The sequence below is a fragment of the Triticum dicoccoides genome, chromosome 5B (assembly GCF_002162155.2).
Source record: "Triticum dicoccoides isolate Atlit2015 ecotype Zavitan chromosome 5B, WEW_v2.0, whole genome shotgun sequence".
In the NCBI taxonomy this organism is placed as follows: Eukaryota; Viridiplantae; Streptophyta; class Magnoliopsida; order Poales; family Poaceae; genus Triticum; species Triticum dicoccoides.
The window spans coordinates 158187775-158211220 of NC_041389.1; positions in this window are offsets into that span (position 1 = coordinate 158187775).

Sequence of the window (23446 nt, forward strand, 5' to 3'; positions counted from 1 at the left end):
AGTTGCTTGTATAACCAATATTGTGATTGTCAAGCTTCAAAATATTTCACTTTCTAAACCCATTGTGGAGCTACCACTAGGCATGATATGAAAATATAATATTAGCTTCATTATATTAAATTTATTCCACAATTTACTCATAGGATATAAGTGTAGCACAAGATTAAATGACAAACTACTCCAAAAAGATATAAGTGAAGATCAAGCAAGTAGTTAAGTAGATGGGTAGCTAATTGAGGACTCTCTCTTATTTAAAACTTTCAGATCTAAGTATTTTATTAAAACAGCAAGCAAAACAAAACAAAACAAAATAACATTCCAAGAATAGCACAACTCATGTGAAGAAGCAAAAAACTTAGGCTCAACAGATACTAACCGATAATTGCTGAAGAAGAAAGGTGGGACGCCTACCGGGGCATCCCCAAGCTTGGATGCTTGGGACTTCTTGAAATGTTATCTTGGGATTCCTTGGGAATACCCAAGCTTTAGCTTTTGTGTCTCCTTAATTCCTTTTATATCACAGTTTCCCTAAATCTTAAAAACGATAATGTTGGAGACGAAAGAGGGGATGCCTTGCGGAGCATCCCCAAGATTAGTTGCTTGGATCTTCTTTGAATATTACCTTGTGGTGCATTGGGAATCCCCAAGCTTAGGGTCTTGTCACTCCTTATTCTCCTCATATCGACATCTCACCCAAAACTTGAAAACTTCAATCACACAAAACTTAATGGAACTTCGTGAGGTAGGTTAGTATGATAAAGAGCAAACCATTTCACTTTGGTACTGTCAAAGACAAGATTCATAATTGTTTGCACACAATGAATACCATAGCATATCATTTCCAAAATTTATATTGAGCAATTTAAGCCATAGAAACTAGAAAAACAAGCAAACTATGCATTTAAAATAGAATCTGTCGAAAACAGAACAGTCTGTAATGATCGGAACAACAACCATACTTCTGCTACTCCAAAATCTCTAAAAAATTAGGACAACCTAGGAAATTTGTATATAAATCTTGAGCAAAAATAATCAGGATTTTATCACGCTTCTGTACAAAATGAAAATTATTTTTCTTGGCGCAAAAGTTTCTGTTTTTCAGCAAGATCAAATCAACTATCACCATAGGCCATCCCAAAGGTCTTACTTGGCACTTTATTGAAAAAAAAGCAATAAAACATGATTACTACAGTAGTATAATCATGTGAACATACAAAAATAGTAGGTAAAATTGTTGGGTTGTGTCCCAACAAGCGCTTTTCTTTAATTCCTTTTAGCTAGGCATGATGAGTTCAATGATGCTCGTTGTCGGGGGTTGGGTGCGACATATGCCAAAGGATGGCTTATCATGGTTGGGGCGAGTAGAACGTCGCCGGTGCCTGGAAACGGGATGAGGCGAAGACATGCATGCCGGCGGATCTTATCCAGCTTCAGGGCTCTCCGAGGAGATAACACCCCTACTGCTTCTCTGCGGGGGTCTCCGCATGGTCACTAAGGCAAAGTGAGTACAAGGTTGCTCCTTGAGCTGTTTTTGGAGGTAGGAGAAGGCAAGGCTAGCTCTCTTCTCCGTATATGATCTGGTCTAGTGCTAATGGATTCGAACCCTTTGCATGGGTGCCCTGAGGGGTTTATATAGGCCTACCCCCCAGAAGTCAAGTCGGCGCGAAGAAGCGCCGGGCCGGGTCGAGTTCGCTCGGCGGACGGCCGAAGAAGTTCAAGGGGGCGGCCGCCGCGACCAAGCGGGAGGAGGCGGCCGCGAAGGCCAACCGCTTCCGCAAGGAAGTGAAGAAGCCGCCACTAGTCTCTGCGTAAGTGTTTTCTACCTTCGTCTTGTTTTCTTTTGATGAATCTTTTCCGAGTCTTTTATACTCCTTCTTTGCTTCAGGGCCCCCCTTTCCCTTGAGAGGTTCTCCATCCCCTCCGTCATGGGGTCGGCCGAGACGACCGCCAACACTCGGCGGATTGACCCCGCCGCCGATCTCCGGGAGGCGATGGAGCAAAACGCGCAGGAGAAGTGCGACGAGGAGGAGGCCGACCGCCTGGAGAAGGCGGAGGCCGAGAAAGCGGCGGCCTCCGCCCAAAAGAAACTGGAGGAGGCCGAAGCCGCCGTCACAGCAAGACGGCGAGCTAAGGAGACCACGCACCGCCAGTCGGCGTTGCTCGTGATCCCACTGAACTCCGCACCGCCACCTCCGGAGTTCACGGGGCAGACTGGGGAAGCCGGCGGGGAGAACCCCATCGTGGAGAAGGACGGCGGCGAAGCCTCCACATCGGACACGGCCGCGCCGCCAATGCCGCCTCCACCATCGTCTGGGAGTGCGCATGGCAAGCAGCCGGCAGGCCCGCCGGTGCCGCCGACTGAAGACGAGGCCGTGGCGAAGCTGCTCCTTCAAGTCGCCTCGCCAGCGCGCCTCCGCCTTGAGAAGGCGACTTCGGCGCCATGGCCCTTGGAGACCGATGCCACCAGCTCGGCCATCCCAGACGCTGAGGCGACGAGCGCCGCGCCCGTTGGGTGGGTGCGAGGAGGCAGCAACGACCCGCTGAACGAGGCACTCCTGGACGTCCAGGCGAAGCTGCGAGCTGAAGGCGACGCCATCCAGAGCTACACCAAGGCGCATCTGGCGTCGCGAGCAGCTATCCAGGTATGCTTTCTTCTTTGACTTTGTTTTTTCTCGTTCTTCTCTGTGGGGGCGCGCCAGCGCACCCACTGGGTGTAGTCCCCAAGTTTCGGGCCGGCTGCTGAGCAGGCGGCCCGGAACTCCATCTGGCGAGTTCCTCATGTTTGTCTTTGTCTAAAATACTTGTTACAGGAATATCACAACCTCCGCATCACTGCCTTCAACCGCAACGTTGAGCGGCTGGGGAAGCGGACTTCCGACTTGTCGGAGAGCCGGAGTAAGTCCTTCTTCTTTTTCGGGGGGGGGGGGCGCTGGCGCACCCGCGGGCTATAGTCCCCGAGATTCGGGCGGACTACTGAGCAGTCGGGCCGGATCTTCCCGGCGACCTTCTTTGCTGACGACTTAACGTCCTTTTCCTTTTGTTCTTCAGAGGCCAATGCTGCTCTTCAGGAACAGTTGGGCGAAGCCAGCACCTCCCTACACGCCAAGGAGGAGGAGTGCAGCAAGCTCGCCACAGAGCGCGACCTGCTGGCCGCGCAGCTGGCGGAGCTGCTTAAGGCGGCGCAGGACGAGGCAGAGAAGAGAGAGACTGCTCTCCTGGCCGAGTTCGAAAGCGAGCGCTCCTCCTGGACTGACAAGGAGGCGATGCTGACCTCCGGCTTCCATGAGATCGAAGACATCATCGACGGTGAGTTTCTTTGCTTTGTTTCTTCGAGCCGCCGACTGTAAGTCAGGATGACTGCTGACTCTTTGTCTTGCTTCTTTTTTGTTTTGGCAGACTTCTTCCCTGGCCACTCGCAGGCGGTCACTCGAGCCATCGAGGCTGATCGCGAGGCGCGGAGGGCGAATGGCGCGGAGATCGCCGCCAACGCCCCCCTGACCATCGACGAGCAGCTCCTGAGCATCAAGACTCGTCTGCGGCCGGCCCATCAGTTGCTGCGCCGGCTTCAACGTGCCGGGGACTAGGCGATTGCCGCGCTGTGGCCAGAGATGCCGGCTCTGCGCACTCCCAGTCGGACTGCCGACTGGCTGGAGGTCGCAGCTAGTCGTCTTGAGGCTTGGAAGGGTTCTTCGGCCCGGGCTGGAGCACGCCGGGCCTTGGAATTCGTCAAGGCTTGGTATCCGGGGCTGGACCTGGACCGGCTGGCCGCGTTCCGGTCAGAGGCCCAGGCAGAGCTGGTGGCTGTGGAAGGCGCTCTCGTCGAGCGTGCGGTGGCGATTGCCGATTACACAGACACCAGCGTCTTCGTCCCTGAGCGGGCCGCAAACGGCGAGGAGGTGCCGCCGGAGTGGTTCGGGATGAATCCGGACTACGACGAGGACTCGGCGGAGGTGATCGGCTCCAGCGCTGAGGAGGAAGACGAGGCGGAGGACGGAGGCGAGACGGAGGCGCCAGAAGACGGAGCGGGCGACCAGCCTCAGCTCGACTGTGCCTCCAGCAACGAGCCGCGTCCGATTGGGCCGGCTGCCGCCGGAGACGATCAAGCCGAGATTGCCCAGCCGGCCGCCCCGGTGCCCGGCACCGCCGTCTCCTCCGACCCTCCCAACCCATCTGCCGCTTCTTAGGCTGCCGTCTTGCCTTTATTTTGCACAATTCCACCCGCGGGGTGTATTTTGAACTTGGCCAGGGGCCTATGTAATGTAAATATCTATCTGAATTCTATCTTTCCATGCTCATCGCTCTTTTGGCTTTTTCCTTTGCCGCCTTCCCACAGCCGCCGCTTTGCCAGACGGACAACCGCTCTGCGGACTGCCGCTGGGTCAAATGCTTGGCTACCTTCGGGAAGGCAAGTACTTGGCCTTTTTTAGAGTCTTTTAACATGTTGGATAGAAGGAGGCAAGCCGACTATTCAAGAGTCGGCTCTACGAAGAGAGGCTGGAAGCCGGCTTGGGCTATGCTTATGCTTTGAGTCCTTAGCCATTTTTCGTGTGGGCGCTCATTCTTCCTTACTCCCTGCCCACCAACAGTCGCTCTGCGAGCTGCGGCTTTTGACAGGAGATGGCTTAAGCGCCGCACACTACTTGTCCGACTGCAGGAAGCATTTCATAGCGCAGGACGGCGAGTCCCTGGGCCGACTAGTCGAACCCGGTGCCAAGCGTCATAACAAAGAGTAGCATACTCGAAGGCATAATTCTTATCATACAGATAACAAAAAGGGCAGTCCCCGAGCTCGTCTCGGGGGGCCCAAAGTCTCGGTACTTTAATACAAAGGATAGCATGGTACATACTGCATCAACTATAAAATCTTCGGAGAAGATTTGCATTCCATGGCCGTTCCGACTCTTTGCCGGAGTCGTCCCTCTTGCGTGCTCGGGGCTTCTGGGCGTCGATTAGGTTGTAGGAGTCGTTGCCCAGCACTTTGCTGATGATGAAGGGGCCTTCCCAAGGCGCCGACAGCTTGTGCTGGTCGGCTGTTCGCTGGATCAGTCAGAGCACAAGGTCGCCCTCTTGGAAAGATCTCGGCCTGACCTTCCTGTTGTAGTATCGGCGCAGGCTCTGCTGGTAGATGCTGGACCGGTTGAGTGCCAACAGCCGGCCCTCTTCCAGCAGATCGACGTTGTCTTGACGTGCTTCTTCTGCCTCCTCCTCGGTGTACATGGTGACTCGCGGAGAGTCGAACTCTATGTCCATCGGGATGACGGCTTCAGCACCGTAGACAAGGAAGAAAGGCGTGAAGCCGGTTGACTTGTTTGGAGTCGTGCGCAGAATCCAGAGGACGGCTGGCAGCTCCTCAAGCCAACAGCCGGCCGAACGCTCAAGTGGTTCGACCAGTCGAGGTTTGATGCCAGATAGGATGAGTCCGTTCGCTCGCTCCACCTGGCCGTTTGACTGCGGATGGGCAACGGACGCTAAGTCCAGTCGGATGCCCTACGTCACGCAGAAATGGGCCAAGGCGCCTTTGGCAAAGTTTGTGCCATTGTCGGTGATGATGTTGTGCGGTATGCCATACCGAACCGTGATGTCGGCGATGAAAGTCACTGCAGTCGAACCGTTCAACTTCTTGATGGGCTTTGCTTCTATCCACTTGGTGAACTTGTCCACTGCGACTAGTAAGTGAGTTAGGCCGCCTCGGGCCGTCTTGAATGGTCCCACCATGTCCAGGCCCCAAACCGCAAAGGGCCAGGCGATGGGGATGGTCTTGAGTGCAGAAGCCGGCTGAAGCAGCTTGGAGCGGAACTTCTGGCACCCCTTGCATTTTTGGATTCCTTGGCCTCTTCTAGGGCAGTTGGCCAGAAGAAACCGTGCCGAAAGGCTTTGGTGACGAGTGCTCTTGAAGCCGCATGGTGGCCGCACTCGCCTTGATGGATGTCTCTGAGAATTGCTTGGCCTTGCTCTGGCTCAACGCAGCGCTGGTAGACACCAGTGGCGCTGCGCCTGACCAGCTCTCTGTTGATTATGGTGTAGGCTGCCGCTCGGCGTTGCACTTGCCGAGCCAAGATTTCATCGATTGGCAACTCTTTGCTCACTAGAAACTTGAGGATGGGTTGTGCCCATGAGGGTGCTGCTACTTCTTCGATTGCCACCAGTGCGACTTGGACGAGGGCGGCTGGGCTGGGAGGCGGCAGGCTGGAGTCCGCGGCCGCTTGTTGAATCGCTGAAGTCCCCGGGCCGACTGGCGTAGTCCGTGGGCCGACTGACGCAGTACCCGGGCCGAGCTCTGGAGTCTTCGGACTGGTTGCCGCAGTCCCCGGGCCTGGTTCTGAAGTCCCCGGGCCGGCTTCGACTGCGATTTTCTTGGAGCCGTCTATAAGAATTCTTGTGCCGTCTGCTGGGGCTCTGGAGTCGGATCCGACTTCTTCGGGGGGAGCCGGCACAAAGATGGAGTCTGATTCTGGTGAAGGCTTGATAGACGGCTTAAGGAGGCGCTGAAGAGCGACGCCGGATGGTATCGCTTGGCGGGTGGAGCCGACTCGTGCCAAGGCGTCTGCTTGGTCGTTGTCATTTCTTGGCACGTGAAGGAACTCTCACCCCTCGAAATATCCGCTGAGTTGTTACACCAGGAAGTGGTAGCTCGACATGTTTGCATCTTTGGTGTCCCAGTCGCCAGATGACTGCTGGACCACCAAATCGGAGTCGCCATAACACAGGATCCGGCGAATGCCGAGTTCTTTTGCAAGCCGGAGCCCATGAATGAGCGCCTTGTATTCGGCGACGTTCTTGGAGGCAGCGAAGTGGATTTGCAGCGCATACTTGAGCTTGTCGCCTTTGGGGATGCCGGCTCCCAAGCCAGTGCGCATCTTGGAGTCGTCGAAATGCATCCACCAATGGGTGGAGTTGGGCGCTGGTGGCAGGTACTGGGTCTCGGCCCAGTCGACAAGGAAGTCGGCCAGTGCTTGCGACTTGATGGCGGTGCGGGGCTGGTAGTAGATGGTGTAGGGAGCCAACTCTATGGCCCATTTGGCCACTCGGCCAGAAGCATCTCGGCTCCCAATGATCTCGGCCAGCGGGGCTGTGCAAACCACAATGATTGGATGCTCTTGAAAGTAAGGCTTCAACTTCTTCGCGGCAAAGTGCACGCCGTAGCACATCTTCTGGTAGTGGGGGTAGTTCTGCTTGGAGGTCGACAGTACCTCGCTCAGGTAATATACCGGTCTCTGGACAGGGAGCGCCTTGCCTTCCTCCTTGCGCTCGACTACAATGAGTGTGCTGACTACCCGGCTGGTGGCGGCAATGTATAGGAGCATGGGCTCTTTAGGAGTCAGAGCCGCCAGCACAAGGCGAGTAGTCAACATCTTCTTCAGCAAGAGAAATGCTTCATCCGCCTTGTGGTTCCACTCAAAAAAGGTGGTCTTCTTCATCAGTTGGTACAAAGGGAGAGCCTTCTCGCCCAGCCGACTGATTAATGGGCTGATGGACGCCAAACAGCCGGTGAACTTCTGCACATCTAGCAGTCGGCTGGGTACCTCCATCCTCTCGATGGCCTTGATCTTCACAGGGTTGCACTCTATGCCGAGTTCAGAGACCATGAAGCCAAGGAGTTGGCCGGCTGGTACTCCAAAGACGCACTTCTCAGGGTTGAGCTTTATCTGGAATCGGCGCAGGTTCTCAAAGGTTTCTTTGAGGTCTTCCATCAGCGTCCCATGCTTTTCCGTCTTCACCACTACATCATCCACGTAGACGTGGGCGTTTCTGCCGAGTTGCTTGAGGAGGCACTTCTGCATGCAACGCTGAAAGGTGGTGCTGGCATTCCTCAAGTCGAATGTCATGGTCAGGTAGCAGAAGGCTCCAAATGGCGAGATGAAGGCAGTCTTCAGTCTGCCTGCCGGGCTCAGTTTGATCTGGTGATACCCTGAGTATGCATCTAAGAGGCTCAACAGCTCGCATCCGGCTGTGGAGTCTATCACCTGATCAATTTGTGACAGAGCAAATGGGTCCTTGGGGCAAGCTTCGTTGAGGCTTGTGTAGTCAATACACATCCGCCACTGCATATTCTTCTTCAACACCAGGACCGGGTTTGCCAACCATTCTAGAAAAAATACTTCCATAATGAAGCCGGCGGCCAGGAGCCGGGCTATCTCCTCTCCCACAACTCTTCTCTTCTCTTCTGACAGGCAGCGCAAGGGCTGCCTGACGGGCTTCACATCAGGTCGGACATGTAACTTGTGCTCGGCGAATTCCGTCCGTACACCTGGCATGTCTTTAGGGGACCATGCAAAGATGTCTCGATTCTCACGGAGGAAATCGACGAGCTCGCCTTCCTATTTGCTGTCAAGGTTTGCACCTATGACAGCGTACCTCTCTGGGTGCTCTGGGTCCAAGGGTATCTTCTTGGTCTCTTTGGCCGGCTTGAACGAGCCCTCAACTTCCGACTCCTTGGGGTCGGGCGACATCTCTGGCTGCTTGCCGGCCATCGCCACAACTCGGTCAAGAAGCCGCTTCTCAGCTGCGATTACTAAGGACTCGGCCAGCCGACTGCTCTCAGCTGCACAAGCGGACGACTTTCTGTAGTCGCCAGTGATGGTCAGAATCCCCTTGGAACTCGGCATCTTCATCTTGAGGCAGGCATAGTGGGGGACTGCCATGAACTTGGCCAGAGCAGGTCGGCCAAGCAACGCATGGTATGGGCTTTCGAGGTCCACCACTTTAAACCAAACGGAATCTCAACGGAAATGATCTTTGTCTCCGAAGAGGACGTCTGTCAAGATCTTGCCGATTGGTGAGCAGGAAAGGCCAGGTACAATGCCGTGGAACACAGTCCGGCTGCTCTGCAGCTGTCTTTGCTTGATTGCTAACTTCTCCATGGTATCCTTGTACAGGATGTTGATGCTACTGCCTCCATCTATCAATACTCGTGAGAAGCGAGCGGCCCGCTTATTTGTGGCTAAAGTGGCACTCAAAACCAAGGCGTAGGAGCCTGGATTCGGCATCACCTTTGGGTGATCAGCTCTGCTCCAACTGATAGGCTTCTCGGACCAATGCATAAATTCTGGAGTATCTGATGCTACTGCATTCACCTCTTGCTGCTGCAGCCGCCTGCTGCGTCGATCGTCAGCCACACTGGTGAACACCACATAGGCTCCGTGCTCTTTTGGGTACTCATATCGTACTGCGCCGACTGGCCTGGTAGCCGGCTGCTGGGCCGGCGGTGGAGGAGGCGGCCAGCAGGCGGGGGAGGAAGGAGGCCGTCTCCCTTGGAGATTCTGATGAGCCAGTGGCATTTTCGGGTGGTGTGGTTTGACGGCTTCGCGCCGCTGTGGAACTTGTAGGGACCATCTAGAGTCTGCTCGTAAGAGAAGGCCGACAACCAGTTGGACTTGCCGCCTTTCTGTCGCTTGGTCGGAGGCTGCCCCTCCGGCTGCTGGTCTTCGACTCTCGCAACCTGCCGACTGCTGGAAGTCGGCTGTGAGGCCATGTGCTTGTTGTCTTTCTGTTGTTGTCGCCGACTGGCGTCTCCAGCCGGAGTTCTGGGAGCCTGAGGGGCTGTTTTGCCAGTCGCACTAACTTGGATCTCCGTCTTCATGGAGGAGTCGGCCGTGGCGTACTTGTCTGCTATGATCAGCAGCTCATCGAGGGTCTCCGGCTCGTCGCAAAGGAGCTTGTGCTTGAGGAGGGTGCCTTCTCTGCACCCGGCGGTGAAGTACTCTATAGCCTGCACTTCATGCACGCCCTTGCAGGAGTTCCGAAGCTCGGCCCAGCGCGTGAGGTAGTCGCGTGTTGACTCGCCGGTGCCTTGCACGCACAGGGAGAGCTGGCGAGGCTTGGGAGGTTGCTTGTACATGCTTGTGAAGTTGCGGACGAAGGCTTCGGTGAAGTCGACCCAGATGTTGATGCTGCGGGGCTTCAGACTGTTCAACCATGTCCGGGCCGTGCCCTGGAGCATGAGTGGAACATACTTCACGGCAACTCGCTTGTTGCCGTTCGCTATGTTGACGGCCGTGGAGTAGTCAACTAGCCAGTCTTCCGGCTTCACGGTGCCGGTATACTTGGGCGTGTCTCGGGGGAGCGTGAACCCTTTGGGGAAGGGCTCGTCTCGGATGCGAGGTCCGAAGCAGGGCGGACCCAACTCGTCTTCTTCTTCTAGCGCCAGGGATCGATGGAGTCGGTCGATCCGGTGGTGGGCGTCGTTCTCTTCGTCTCCCTCTCGGCGGCCAAGGCGGCCACCAAGAGTCGGATGCTCAACGGGCTGCGGGGAGACTCGCCTTTCTCTTCGTGGTGGAGGAGGCAGATAGTCGCCTTGCCATTCCACTGCTCTCGGGCGGCCGTCTTGGTCGCGCTCGATGGTGATGCGAGTCCGACTGTGGCTGACAGACGGCTCTTTGTCTTTCCTTCCGCGGACTCCGCCAGTCGGCATCCGAGACGTCGCGCCTTGATCTTGGCGGGGAGGCAGGTCGTCGTTCGGTTGCTACGGCGCCTCCGTGCGGCCGCCGGCCGCATTCTGCGCGACAGCCGCGTCGAGGAGCTGCTGGACTCTCTCTGTCATCATGCGGCGCTCTTCGCCTTCAAAGTTTTTCAGCTCGTCAGTCGCCGCCTGGGCGGCGCGGATGTTCTCCACAAGCGTGGCATATACGGGGCGATTGGCCCCGAACTTGTTGGCGATGGCCACGCCGCGCTGCCGGATCGCGCCTAGGCGGCTAGGCCCAGTCGGAGCTGGCGAGCCGCCCACAGCGCGATCCATCTCACGCTGGTAGGCTTCTGACAAGCACCTCATGCTTCCCAACTTCTTTGCGCCTTTGATGATCTGAAGGCGGTGTGTCTCCAGCGTTTCGGCGTCAGCGTCCTCCGGAATAGGCGCGGTCAGGTCTTGCAGAGCTGCGTCGAGTGGGTCATGGGCTCCCTCACCGGAATGTTCGCCATGGCTGATGACGAGCACCTCTGTGACGGCGCCTCCGCCGCTCTCCTCATGAGGGAGCGGCTCGTCGTAGACCACCACATTGGTGGGGAACGCGTTGAGGGACGCGGCGTCGGAGTCGACCAACATCAGGTCGGTGGAGCCTACAGACTCCAAGTCCACGGCAGGCTCGCCGGTGACGTGGAGTTGGTCAAGGAGGCCCGCGAGGAGGCTCTCGGGGCCGCCCGTGCCTGCGTCGGATGCAGGCTCATCGGAGAGGCGAACCTCGCCGATAAGTTCGGCGGGGCAGCTAGCTGCGCAGGCGGCCTCAGCACCGCGCATCGCGTCGATGCAGACTGCGTCTGGCGAGCCTGGCTGGCTGCGCTCGCCAGGGAGGAAAAGGGTTCCCGTACAGAACAGATCTCCAGACGACGGTGCACCTCGCCCCATGGTGGGCACCAAATGTCGGGGGTTGGGTGCGACATATGCCAAAGGATGGCTTATCATGGTGGGGGCGAGTAGAAAGTCGCCGGTGCCTGGAAATGGGATGAGGCGAAGACATGCACGCCGGCGGATCTTACCCAGCTTCAGGGCTCTCCGAGGAAATAACACCCCTACTGCTGCTCTGCGGGGTCTCCGCATGGTCACTAAGGCAAAGTGAGTACAAGGTTGCTCCTTGAGCTGTTTCTGGAGGTAGGAGAAGGCAAGGCTAGCTCTCTTCTCCCTATATGATCTAGTCTAGTGCTAATGGATTCGCACCCTTTGCATGGGTGCCCTGAGGGGTTTATATAGGCCTACCCCCAGGGGTACAATGGTAAAACCGGCTGGGTGCGGGTCCCAGCCGTCTGTCTCTCAGACCGTCGTCTTCTCCGCCGACTACTGGGGCCCGCCGACTGGTGGGTCCCGCCGACTTGCCTGGTACGGGGCCGACAGCCCTTGTCCGCCGCGGGCGGGTCTTGCCGGCTGTAGATTACTGTATCCGTGCTTCTAATGATGCTGGCTTGGTCATGGGGTCATGGCAACAGTGCCGCCGCCTGACGGGCGATCACTGTTGCCATTCCCCGTCGTGTCTGGTTAATGGCGCGTGGGGCCCGTGGGAGGGGCCGGCCGACTCCTGGGGCCCGACTCCCAATGGGTCCGTCTCGTGGCGCTCTTGCCGTCTTCAGTACTCCCATTGACTGGTGGGACCCGCCGTTTCTAGGTCGTACAGACAGGCCGTCATGGGCACAGGGCTCCGCCCCCAAGGGCGGATGTCACGGCCGGCATGGCAATAGTGTCGCGCCGGACGGAGATCTCTGTCAGTACGGCACATGGTGGCCATGCCTGCCCTTAATTAACAGGGTGGTTGGAGTTACAGGCCGACTCCCTATAGTCGGCCTCTCCGGAAGTCGCTGGACGGGAGTCGGCTTATCTTGGAGTCGCCTCCGGGACTCGTCTTATCTTGGAGTCGCCTCTGGGACTCGACTTATCTTAGAGTCGCCTTTGGGACTCGGCTTGTCTTGGAGTCGCCTCTTGGACTCGGCTCGTCATGGAGTCGCTTCTGGGACTCGGCTCGTCTTGGAGTCGCCTCTGGGACTCGAGGGATGCAGCCCGCCCCGATGTCTTGAAAGGTTCTGGACCCGAGTTAGCCTACCCGTGGCCCATTACTCCGACACTCGCATAAAAGATAAGAATTCAAACACAAAGAGAGCATCATGAAGCATATGACTAGCACATTTAAGTCTAACCCACTTCCTATGAATAGGGATTTTGTGAGCAAACAACTTATGGGAACAAGAATCAACTAACATAGGAAGGCAAAACAAGCATAAATTCAAAACTTTCAACACATAGAGAGGAAACTTGATATTATTGCAATTCCTACAAGCATAAGTTCCTCCCTCATAATAATTTTCAGTAGCATCATGAAGAAATTCGACAATATAACCATCACATAAAGCATTCTTTTCATGACACAATAGCAAAGAAAACTTATTACTCTCCACATAAGCAAATTTCTTCTCATCAATAGTAGTGGGAGCCAACTCAACAAAATAACTATCATGACAGTGAAAATTAAAATCATGATGACAAGTTTCATGGTTATCATTATTCTTTATAGCATACATGTCATCATCATAATCATCATAGATAGCAACTTTCTTATCATAGTCAATGGAAGCCTCATCCGAAATGGTGGATTCATCACTAAGTAAAGTCATGACCTCTCCAAATCCAGTTTCACCATTATAATCATCAAAAATAGGAGGCTTGTAATCATTATAACAAATCTTGGGGGACTAAAAATATCATCTTCATCAAACATAGCATCCCCAAGCTTGTGACTTTGCATATCATTAGCATCATGGATATTCAAAGAATTCATACTAACAATGTTGCAATCATTTATGCCAAACATTTTATAGAATTCTAATACTATCAATTGAGCACAATTTTCATTTCCATCATTTTCACGAAATACATTACATAGATTAATAATATGATGCAATCTCAATTCCATTTTTTTGTAGTTTTCTTTTACGAACCAAACTAGTGATAAAACAATAAACTAAAAGAATCAATTGCAAGATCTAAAGATATACCTTCAAGCACTCACCTCCCCGGCAACAGCGCCAGAAAAGAGCTTGATGTCTACTACGCAACTTTATTCTTGTAGACACGTGTTGGGCCTCCAAGCACAGAGTTTTGTAGGACATTAGTAATTTTCCCTGAAGTGGATGACCTAAGGTTTATCAGTCCATGGGAGGCGTAGGATGAAGATGGTATCTCTCAACGAACCCGGCAACCAAATAACAAAAAGTCTCTTGTGTCCCCAACACACCAAATACAATGGTAATTTGTATAGGTGCACTAGTTTGGCGAAGAGATGGTGATACAAGTGTAATATGGATAGTAGATATTGATATTTGAAATAAGAACAATAAAAACAACAAAGTAGCAATTGATAAAACTGAGCACAAACGGTATTGCAATGCTTGAAAATGAGGCCTAGGGTCCGTACATTCGCTAGTGCAATCTCTCTGCAATGCTAATATAATTGTATCATATAACCATCCCTCAACGTGCGATGAAGAATCACTCCAAAGTTCCTATCTAGCGGAGAACATAAGAAGAAATCATTTGTAGGGTATGAAACCACCTCGAAGCTATTCTTTTCGATCGATCTATCCAAGAGTTTGTACTAAAATAAAACCAAATAATTTCAGATTCATAATACTCAATCCAACACAAAGAACCTCAAAGAGAGCCCCAAGATTTCTATCGGAGAAACAAAGACAAGAACGTGCATCAACCCCTATGCGTAGATTACCCAAATGTCACCTCGGGGATCCGGGAGTTGAGTCCCAAAACATATATCAAGTGAATCAAAATAATACCCCGTTGTCACCACGGCTATTCTAATGCAAGACATATATCAAGTGCTCTCAAATCCATAAAAGTATTCAATCCAATGAAAAGAAATATCAAAGGGAAAACTCAATTCATCAAAACAAGATAGAGGGGAAAATGACAAATGATCCAACTATATTAACAAAGCACGTGATACATCAAGATCATGACATCTCAAGAACACGAGAGAGAGAGAGAGAGAGATAGAGATAGAGATAGAGAGAGAGAGATTAAACACATAGCTATTGGTACAAATCCTCGGCCCTGAGGGTGGACTACTCCCTCCTCATCATGGTGGCTACCGGGAAGATGAAGATGGCCACCGGTGATGATTTCCCCCTCCGGCGGAGTGCCGGAATAGGGTCTATATTGGTTTTCATGGATACAGAGCCTTTTGGCGGCGCACTTCCGATCTAAGGTGACCCCGAGGGTTTTTGGAATATTTGACGATTTATAGGGCGAAGAATGAGTGCGGGAGGCCACCGAGGTGTGTACAACCCACCTAGGCGTGCCTGGGCCCACAGGCGTGCCCTGGTGGGTTGTGCCGCCTGGGGCACCCTCAGGTGCAGCTCTGGACCATTAGATGTCTTCTGGTCCATAAAAAATCCACAAAAAGTTTCGTGGTGTTTGGATTCTGTTTGATATTGATTTCCTGCGATGTAAAAAACAAGCAAAAAATAGCAACTTGCACTGGGTCAATAGGTTAGTCCCAAAAATTGCTATAAAATGATTGTAATACATCCAAGAATGATAATATAATAGCATGAATGCTTCATAAATTATAGATACGTTGGAGACGTATGAATTTGGTCCACCACAACCAAATCCCGGCAAAGCCGAGCCTCCGCCATAGTTTTTGGCCACCAGCGCCTCATCGCCAGCGTGCCACCGCCAGCAAGTCAACCTCTGGATCAGGAGCTTGATTGACGTCACCAAGAGCCTCACTGTCCAGGTTGTGGTGATGGGTATGGCGGCCCAACTTTCTCGCTCAGCCAGCATGAGGTCCCAAGCGCCAAGCTGGGAGTCTTCTTCAACTAGCTGACCGAGAAGCTGAAAGTGCATGAGGAGGGGAGGGTCGAGCACATCGCGTCTGAGACCCAAAAGCTTGCCCGCAACGCTCTCTTCATGGTCTTGAGCAATATCGCGTGCCGCCATCCAGACCTCGATCTCGACGACGAATTTAAGAAGCCGCCAGCGGGTGCTGATGATGCAGCCACCATGAAGAAAGCTGCGCCACAGGCCGACAGGGTTCTCCATGTTTGAACCGCTCCATCTGGTCACCGAGCCAAGTATTGAGCCGATGTTCCTTCTGCATTGCCCTATAATGAAACCTAATGTACATTTTGCGTTTAGTATTTTATATCTAGTGTTTACGCAAAACCGATATTCCCAGCTGAATTTTAAATGCGTGTTTATCCCCTTGGGCCCTGTACGTTTGTGTTCATATGATCGATCCCTATGTATGCTTTGGATGCGTGCCGGTATCATATATTAACAAAAGGCCGCGGTACATCAAGATCATGACATCTCAAGAACACGAGAGAGAGAGAGAGAGAGAGAGATTAAATGCATAGCTATTGGTATAAATCCTCAGCCCTGAGGGTGGACTACTCCCTCCTCATCATGGTGGCCACGGGATGATGAAGATGGCCACCGGTGATGATTTCCCCCTCCAGCGGAGTGCCGGAGCAAGATCTAGATTGGTTTTCATGGATGCAGAGCCTTTTGGCGCCGGAACTTCCGATCTAAGGTTACCCCGAGGGTTTTTGGAATATTTGGTGATTTATAGGGTGAAGAAGGGGTGCGGGAGGCCACCGAGGTGGGCACAACCCACCTAGGTGCGCCTGCCCCCCCCAGGCGTGCCCTGGTGGGTTGTGCCCCCTGGGGCACCGCTAGGTGCTGCTCTGGCGCATTAGATGTCTTCTGGTCCATAAAAAATCCACAAAAAGTTTCGCAGTGTTTGGACTCCGTTTGATATTGATTTCCTGCTATGTAAAGAAACAAGCAAAAATAGCAACTGGCACTGTGTTAATAGGTTAGTCCCAAAAATTGATATAAAGTTGCTATAAAATGATTGTAATACATCCAAGAATGAGCGGTCGAACAACCCCTTCAGGCTTAGGATGTAGACCGGCGGGGACCTCTCTACGAAGCCTAGGTAGGACTATGGTGTATCGATCAGTAAAGGCCGGGTATAACCTGGAAAAATGTTTCCTGCCAGAGTTAATCGAGTGTGATGGGTAAGTTGGTGCACCGCTGCATGGAAGTAATCTATTCGAATAGTCGTGTCCACGGTAATGGATGCTCGGAGTTGTATCCCAATCTACAACAACTAGAACTAGATACTTATTACACTAAACTGATATGATGGCTTTGGTATCGCTTCCTCGCGGGGTAGACGAGGAAGGATCTCTAGGCGTTGTGACTATATACTTGTTACTATATGATATGTTATTCTACTCTCTTCTTTTACTGCAAGACGCTGCAAGAGGCTAGTCTTCGATAGGCTAGGCCTTCCCTCTATTCTAGCAATTCTGCAGTATAATCTAGAAATATAAACCCTTCCCTTGATATTGATGCATACTTAACATATATCTGATGTAAGTATTGCGAGTACTTTGATGACTACTCACAGTTGCTTAGATCAGATGATGGTGCTCCATCAACTGGCACAGCGAGTACCTTTTACCCCTCTACACGGTTGTTGCAATCAGATGATGGAGCACCAGAGCTAGCTAATCCCGCTGATGGCTACTACTACCTCCATGGAGCCTACTACTATGAGGAGACCGAGGAACAGGAGTAGTTAGGAGGCCCCAGGCAGGATGCCTTGCCTTTTAGATTTAGAGTCACTATTTGTTTTCTCCTTCTTAAGGCACCTTTGTCTTTGTCTTTAGACATACCTAACTCTTGATGTAATTTGGGGTTTTGTGACACTACCTTGTAATATGTTGTTTCTTTGTTTAATTTGAGTCATAGAGTTGTGTTGTGATATCTTACCGTGAGTCTCTAGCCTTGATCGTGCATGTTTGCGTGTATGATTAATGCATGGTTGAGACGAGGGTGTCACAAGTTGGTATGAGAGCCGGCTGCCTGTAGGAAGCCCCTTTCCAACTCCTTGGCCGAAGTTGAGTCTATTCTTTGAAAAACTTTTTACTAACATTGTTGTGTGGCTTATGGGCCCACATCACCAATGTATGGGATTAGCCGATTAGGACCTTTTATTCTTATGCTTTACTCTGGGATTTTGATCTCTCTTCTTTTTGAGTTAAAGTTTTTACTAAATCTAGCTTTAGATTCTCATAACCACTTCCTCCTGGAGAGCCCTTCATTCTAGATGACCGCTTGATTATCAGAAGATTTTGAAGATACTCTTCGATGTTTTCCCGAGACCCTTGTGCCTGCCCTTGCAATTCCCTACCACCAATAAGTCCCTATGGATAACGACATACATTTTCCATATATACAATCATTCCGTGCCGTTTTGTTATTACAAGATACCCCAAAACATTTTCCTATATTCCGAAAATCCTTTGTGCCAACTGCCTTGCGGCTCCTTTCCACTTGAATACACCTATGAATAAATCCTCACACTTACTGGGGATTCGTTCACCCCTAGTTGCTCATATGTTTCACAGAAATACTTTGAAATGTTATCCGATCTTATGAAATTCTTTGCAGCCTATTGCTCTTGAAATTCTTGCATGCTTGCATTCTGGTTAACTCCATATGTGTAATAGTCTTTGTTGACATTCCTTGTCATTGCAATTTTAAGCCTAGTGATTCAACATGTGCAAATGCGCACAATAATTAGTTAACCCTTAGAAATTACCTTTCCGGCTCAGACGTCATTCTAGATATGAGTTGGTTATTAGCCAATCAAACCTTGACCGATTGTGCCTCTAAGTCTATTCAACTAACTCATATTTGATCAGAGCATCTGATTCTGATACACCAATCTGGAAATCATATTTTTTCTATATTTAAGCATCTAATTATCGGATGTTTCTATAATCCGATTCCTTTGCATTCTTTCTTCCTATGATTGAGTATCGATACTCACATCAGCTCCCTTTTGGACCGCCAGACCCATTGCTGGGTTATTATCTGACAGTGTCCTTCACATTCAAAAATCTTGTGAGTTCTTCCCCTGATACATAATGTCTTTGATAAATTGTATCCTCTGCTTTTGTCAACCATGCTCTAATATGATGCTTGTATGACTTATTTTACTTTTAGAGTTGTGTTGTGATATCTTTCCGTGAGTCCCTGATCTTGATCGTACACATTTGCGTGCATGATTAGTGTACGATTGAATCAGGGGCATCACAATCATGTATATAGGCATCACGTCCGCGACAAGTAGATCGAAACAATTTTGCATCTACTACTATTACTCCACACATCGACCGCTATCAAGCATGCATCTAGAGTATTAAGTTCATAAGAACAGAGTAACGCATTAGGCAAGACAACATGATGTAGAGGGATAAACTCAAGCAATATGATATAAACCCCATCTTTTTATCCTCGATGGCAAGAATACAATGCGTGCCTTGCTGCCCCTGCTGTCACTGGGAAAGGACACCACAAGATTGAACCCAAAGCTAAGCACTTCTCCCGTTGCAAGAAAGATCAATCTAGTAGGCCAAACCAAACTAATAATTCGAAGAGACTTACAAAGATAACTTAATCACACATAAAAGAATACAGAGGAGATTCAAATATTTCTCATAGATAAACTTGATCATAAACCCACAATTCATCGGATCTCGACAAACACACCGCAAAAAGAGTTACATCGAATAGATCTCCAAGAAGATCAAGGAGAACTTTGTATTGAGATTCAAAGAGAGAGAAGAAGCCATCTAGCTAATAACTATGGACCCGAAGGTCTGTGGTAAACTACTCACAACTCATCGGAAGGGCCTTGGAGATGATGTAGAGGCCCTTCGTGGGCGATTCCCCCTCCAGCGGAGCGCCGGCGAAGGCTCCAAGATGGGATCTCGCGGATACTGAAGGTTACGGCGGTGGAAATAGTTTTTCGTGGTGCTCCTAGATGTTTTCGAGGTACATGGGTATATATAGGAGGAAGAAGTAGGTCGGTGGATGCTCAAGGGGCCCATGAGGGTGGGGGGCGCACCCACCAGGGGGCGCACCGGGCACCCTCGTGGCTGCCTCCTCTGTTGCTTGACGTCCACTCCAAGTCCCCTGGATCAAGTTTGTTCCAAAAAGATCGCTCCCGAAGGTTTCATTTCGTTTGGACTCCGTTTGATATTCCTTTCCTTCGCAACACTGAAATAGGCAAAAAAACAACAATTCGGGCTGGGCCTCCGGTTAGTAGGTTAGTCCCAAAAATGATATAAAAGTGTAGATTAAAGCCCATAAACATCCAAAATGGGTAATATAATAGCATGGAAAAATCAAAAATTATAGATACGTTGGAGACGTATCACGGGCCGTAAGTAACTGAATGCTGGAAATGAGCCCAATAATAAATGGGCCTTGAGAAGGACGAAAGATACCATGGGCTGGAAATGGCCCAATGGAATAATGGGCCATTAATGGGTATAAAGTGATACACTGTTTATCACGGGCCAGTTTCACCATGGGCCATTAATGGGCCAAGAGTTATAAAGGGCCTCATATGGGCCGAAAGACGTCATGGGCCATACATGGGCCTGAAGTTTAAACGGGCTGGAATCATATTGGACGGCCCATATGACGCTACTGGGCCTAATTTGGATAGGTCGGGCCCTGGGTTAGCGAGCTGTAAATGGGCTATATGCGAACAGGCCGTTAACAGGCTTTTAGTTGGCTGGCCCGCCACCTTTTGACCAAGTCAAACGGGCCGGCCTTTTCACAGGAATGGGCCTCTATTGGGCCGTGCCACATGTTGATGTATCATAGGCGCCTTCTTTCCAATGAGTGGATGACATCTATCCCGACGGCGAGCTGACACGTGTCTCCTCCAGCCAATGATGATTTTACACGTGGAAAATCCCCACTGGTCGGGGCTGTTAATGGGTTATCGGATCCAATACCGGACCTGATAGATTAACGGCGTTCCATTACGGTGCATGCCACGTGTCAGTCACCCTTGATGAAAGCACTTTTGTGACGCGCGATTTATCGTCATGGAAGTGGACACTTCCATGATGATAATTTTGGTAATGTCATGGAACACTTCTACGATAGCACATGTATGACTATCTTGATTTTGTCATAAAATCGTCATGGATGTACATGCATGACAGAAAACGTGACCTACTGTGACAAACACGTATCATCACGGAAGTGTATTTTTTTGTAGTGTAATGTTTTGCTTATACCTTGTTTTCCATGATATTCTTGGAATTGTTCCTTGTGTATTTCTTGTGATCTTCAGACCCAACCCTTAACTGAGACACCATATCATTGCTACCTCGAAGCATGATTATGGTACTCTAACATGAAGAAGAACATTGTGAGCATAATGTTAAATGTTTCTTGCTCAATTATCCAAACACCATTGTATGGGTAACATCGTGAATTTCCTCGCCCCTTTACCTGAATGGTTATCAACTTGTTGTCCTGTTATGTATATCATGCCCTGCTAGTTCTTGTGAAGGATATACTCCTTATACTTCTGTATAAATACATTTTCCTTTCAATACGTTTGCTTAACCACTCTGTCAGCAAGACCCTGTTACTAATGTTGATAACCTTCCAGTAACCACTGATGGACGAGAACTTTGCCTATTGGTCTACCTCATTTCAACAACCAAGAAAATGGTTCTCTTCTTCCCCCGTCCTTGGTACCGATGTTGTTGCCAACATAGCTGACAGGTTATTCTCTAAAAACCATGTATTGTGACCACACAAGATACCATCACCTTCTTATTCATCATGGTGGTATGAATGTTGGTCACTTCGATTTTGATCATTCTACTAATTCGAAAATACTCGAGTCCTAAAATACATACTGGTGTAGTATGCTTTGCCTTTCTATAGCACTTGCGAGTACATATTTTAGTCACCCATGTTATCAGTTATCATTCTACCTCGAGCCTATCATTCTTTTGAATCCTTATAGAAACTCTATCATTAATTGTGAAGATTCATGTAAATGACCATGTGGTCCCAATATCCAAAATTACCCTTGCATTTGGCTTTTTGTGTATCCCACGAGCCAGCTTCCCTCACTTGTTCTAGTATGGTGTCAGATGCAATACTTATTCCAATTCTCTGAACCCCATTCACACTCTAGGTTGGGCATCGAATCCTTTCCTACACGCTTGAAACTTCTTATAACTTATAAGTGTATATTTCTCTCGATATGTCTCATTTATTCAATTAGAGAGATACTTTTGGTCACATTCTCTGAGTTATCTACCAGATAATCGACCTTGTAAAGGTTCTCTCTTCTAAAGTTACCCCTTATACTTTTCGTAAGTATGATGAAGATTCTGAAGAAAGGATGACAGCTGTGTCACGATGCACTAATGTAGAGAAGTGAAGACTTGAACGCATTGGACCGACCTCTTTGGGAAGAGCAACCAAGACCGAGAAGACTAGTTATAATTTCATAACCAAATGTTCACCCTTACTCTATCTCTTAAATCTTGGGACGAGATCTCTTTTAGTGGAGGAGAATTGTGACACCATCGACATCATGCTACAGTAAACCCAAGCTAACGTTGCCATGTCATCTTGATTTGTTAAGCTTAATTGCCCCTTGATAAAATCAAAGTCAAAGTCAAATTCATATGCATGTAAAATTATTATTTCTTCAAACATAAAAACAAACATGTTCGTAATTTTGCAAATAATCACTAAGTATTTGTCATGTAAAAACCAACATCATTTGAAATATTTAAATATCCTAATCTAAATTAAACTGATCTGACAGCATTTATTTGAACCAATTCAATTTTAACAAATACCTACACTATTCAAAAATATTTGAAACTTGCTGGGATAGCTCAACCACTGTCTAGAATTTATGTGGTAAACATTATGTTCAACTAAATTCATTTGGAGATAAAATAGAATGCAAAAATAAAAGAACAAAAGAAACAGTACAAGAAAAAAATAGAAAGAAACCCTTGTGCACCTGGCCCAGAGCGCACTATACCAGGCCCGCGCTGGCCTTTTGTCCTCCTCCAGCCGCGCGAGCACATCGCCGAAACCACTAATTAAGGAGTACTCCTTGCGGAGATCACTACAACTTCCCCAGGTTGCGACAAATGGCACGCTGCATGTGCGCCACTTGTCGCAACCTGGGAGTTTTCCCTTTTTTGTAGATCCGTTTATTCAAAATGTTTTATCTCTTAAACCGTGTGTCCAAATCTCGAACCGCTTTCGCCGTTGGATTCCTCGCATCGAGATCTTCAAAACTAGATCCCATGTTGATAGGTTTTGACGAACTTTTTTTCACAAAAAACCAGACGAAAAAAACCAACGAAAAACCAAACCGGGAACACGGGTTCTTTTCCTTTTTTGAAAGAGGCACGCCCATGCCTCTGACAAAATCACAACCGTGTCTCGTGAAAGAAAAAAACAGAAAACGCATGTTTTCCCTTTCTGAAAGAGGCACGTCCGTGCCTCTTGCAAAAGCACAACCATGTCTCTCGCGGAAGCAAAACCGTGCCTCTCACGAAAGAAAAAAGAACAAAACTTTTTTCGTTTCCGAGGAGGCACGACCGTGACTCTCGCGAAAGCACAACCGTGCCTCTCCCGGAAGCAAAACCGTGCCTCTCGCGAAAGGAAAAAAACAGAAAACACGTTTTTTTCGTTTCCAAGAGGCACGGCCGTGCCTCTCGCGAAAGCACAACCGTGCCTCTCGCGAAAGCAAAATCGTGACTCTCGCGGAAAAAAATGTGTTTTTCGCGCAAAAAAAATATTTTTTTGATTTTTTTGTCGAAAAGCTAGGGAAGACCGGTGGAAAACCAAAACGTAAAAAAACCAGAAAAAAACCGTTTAAAAAGCCGAAAACGCGTGCGGAAAAATAAAAAAACAAAATCCGAAGGGAGCGTCCAGAGCGCGACACGTGGAGAATGGCTAAGAGCGTGCCAAGTGGCACTGATCGTTGCGAGGCTCCCGAAGGAGCGCTCATTAATTAGTTGCTGCCGCACATCGCGGCGCCATGGCCACACACGTCGCAGATGGCCACATGCCCGCCATCAA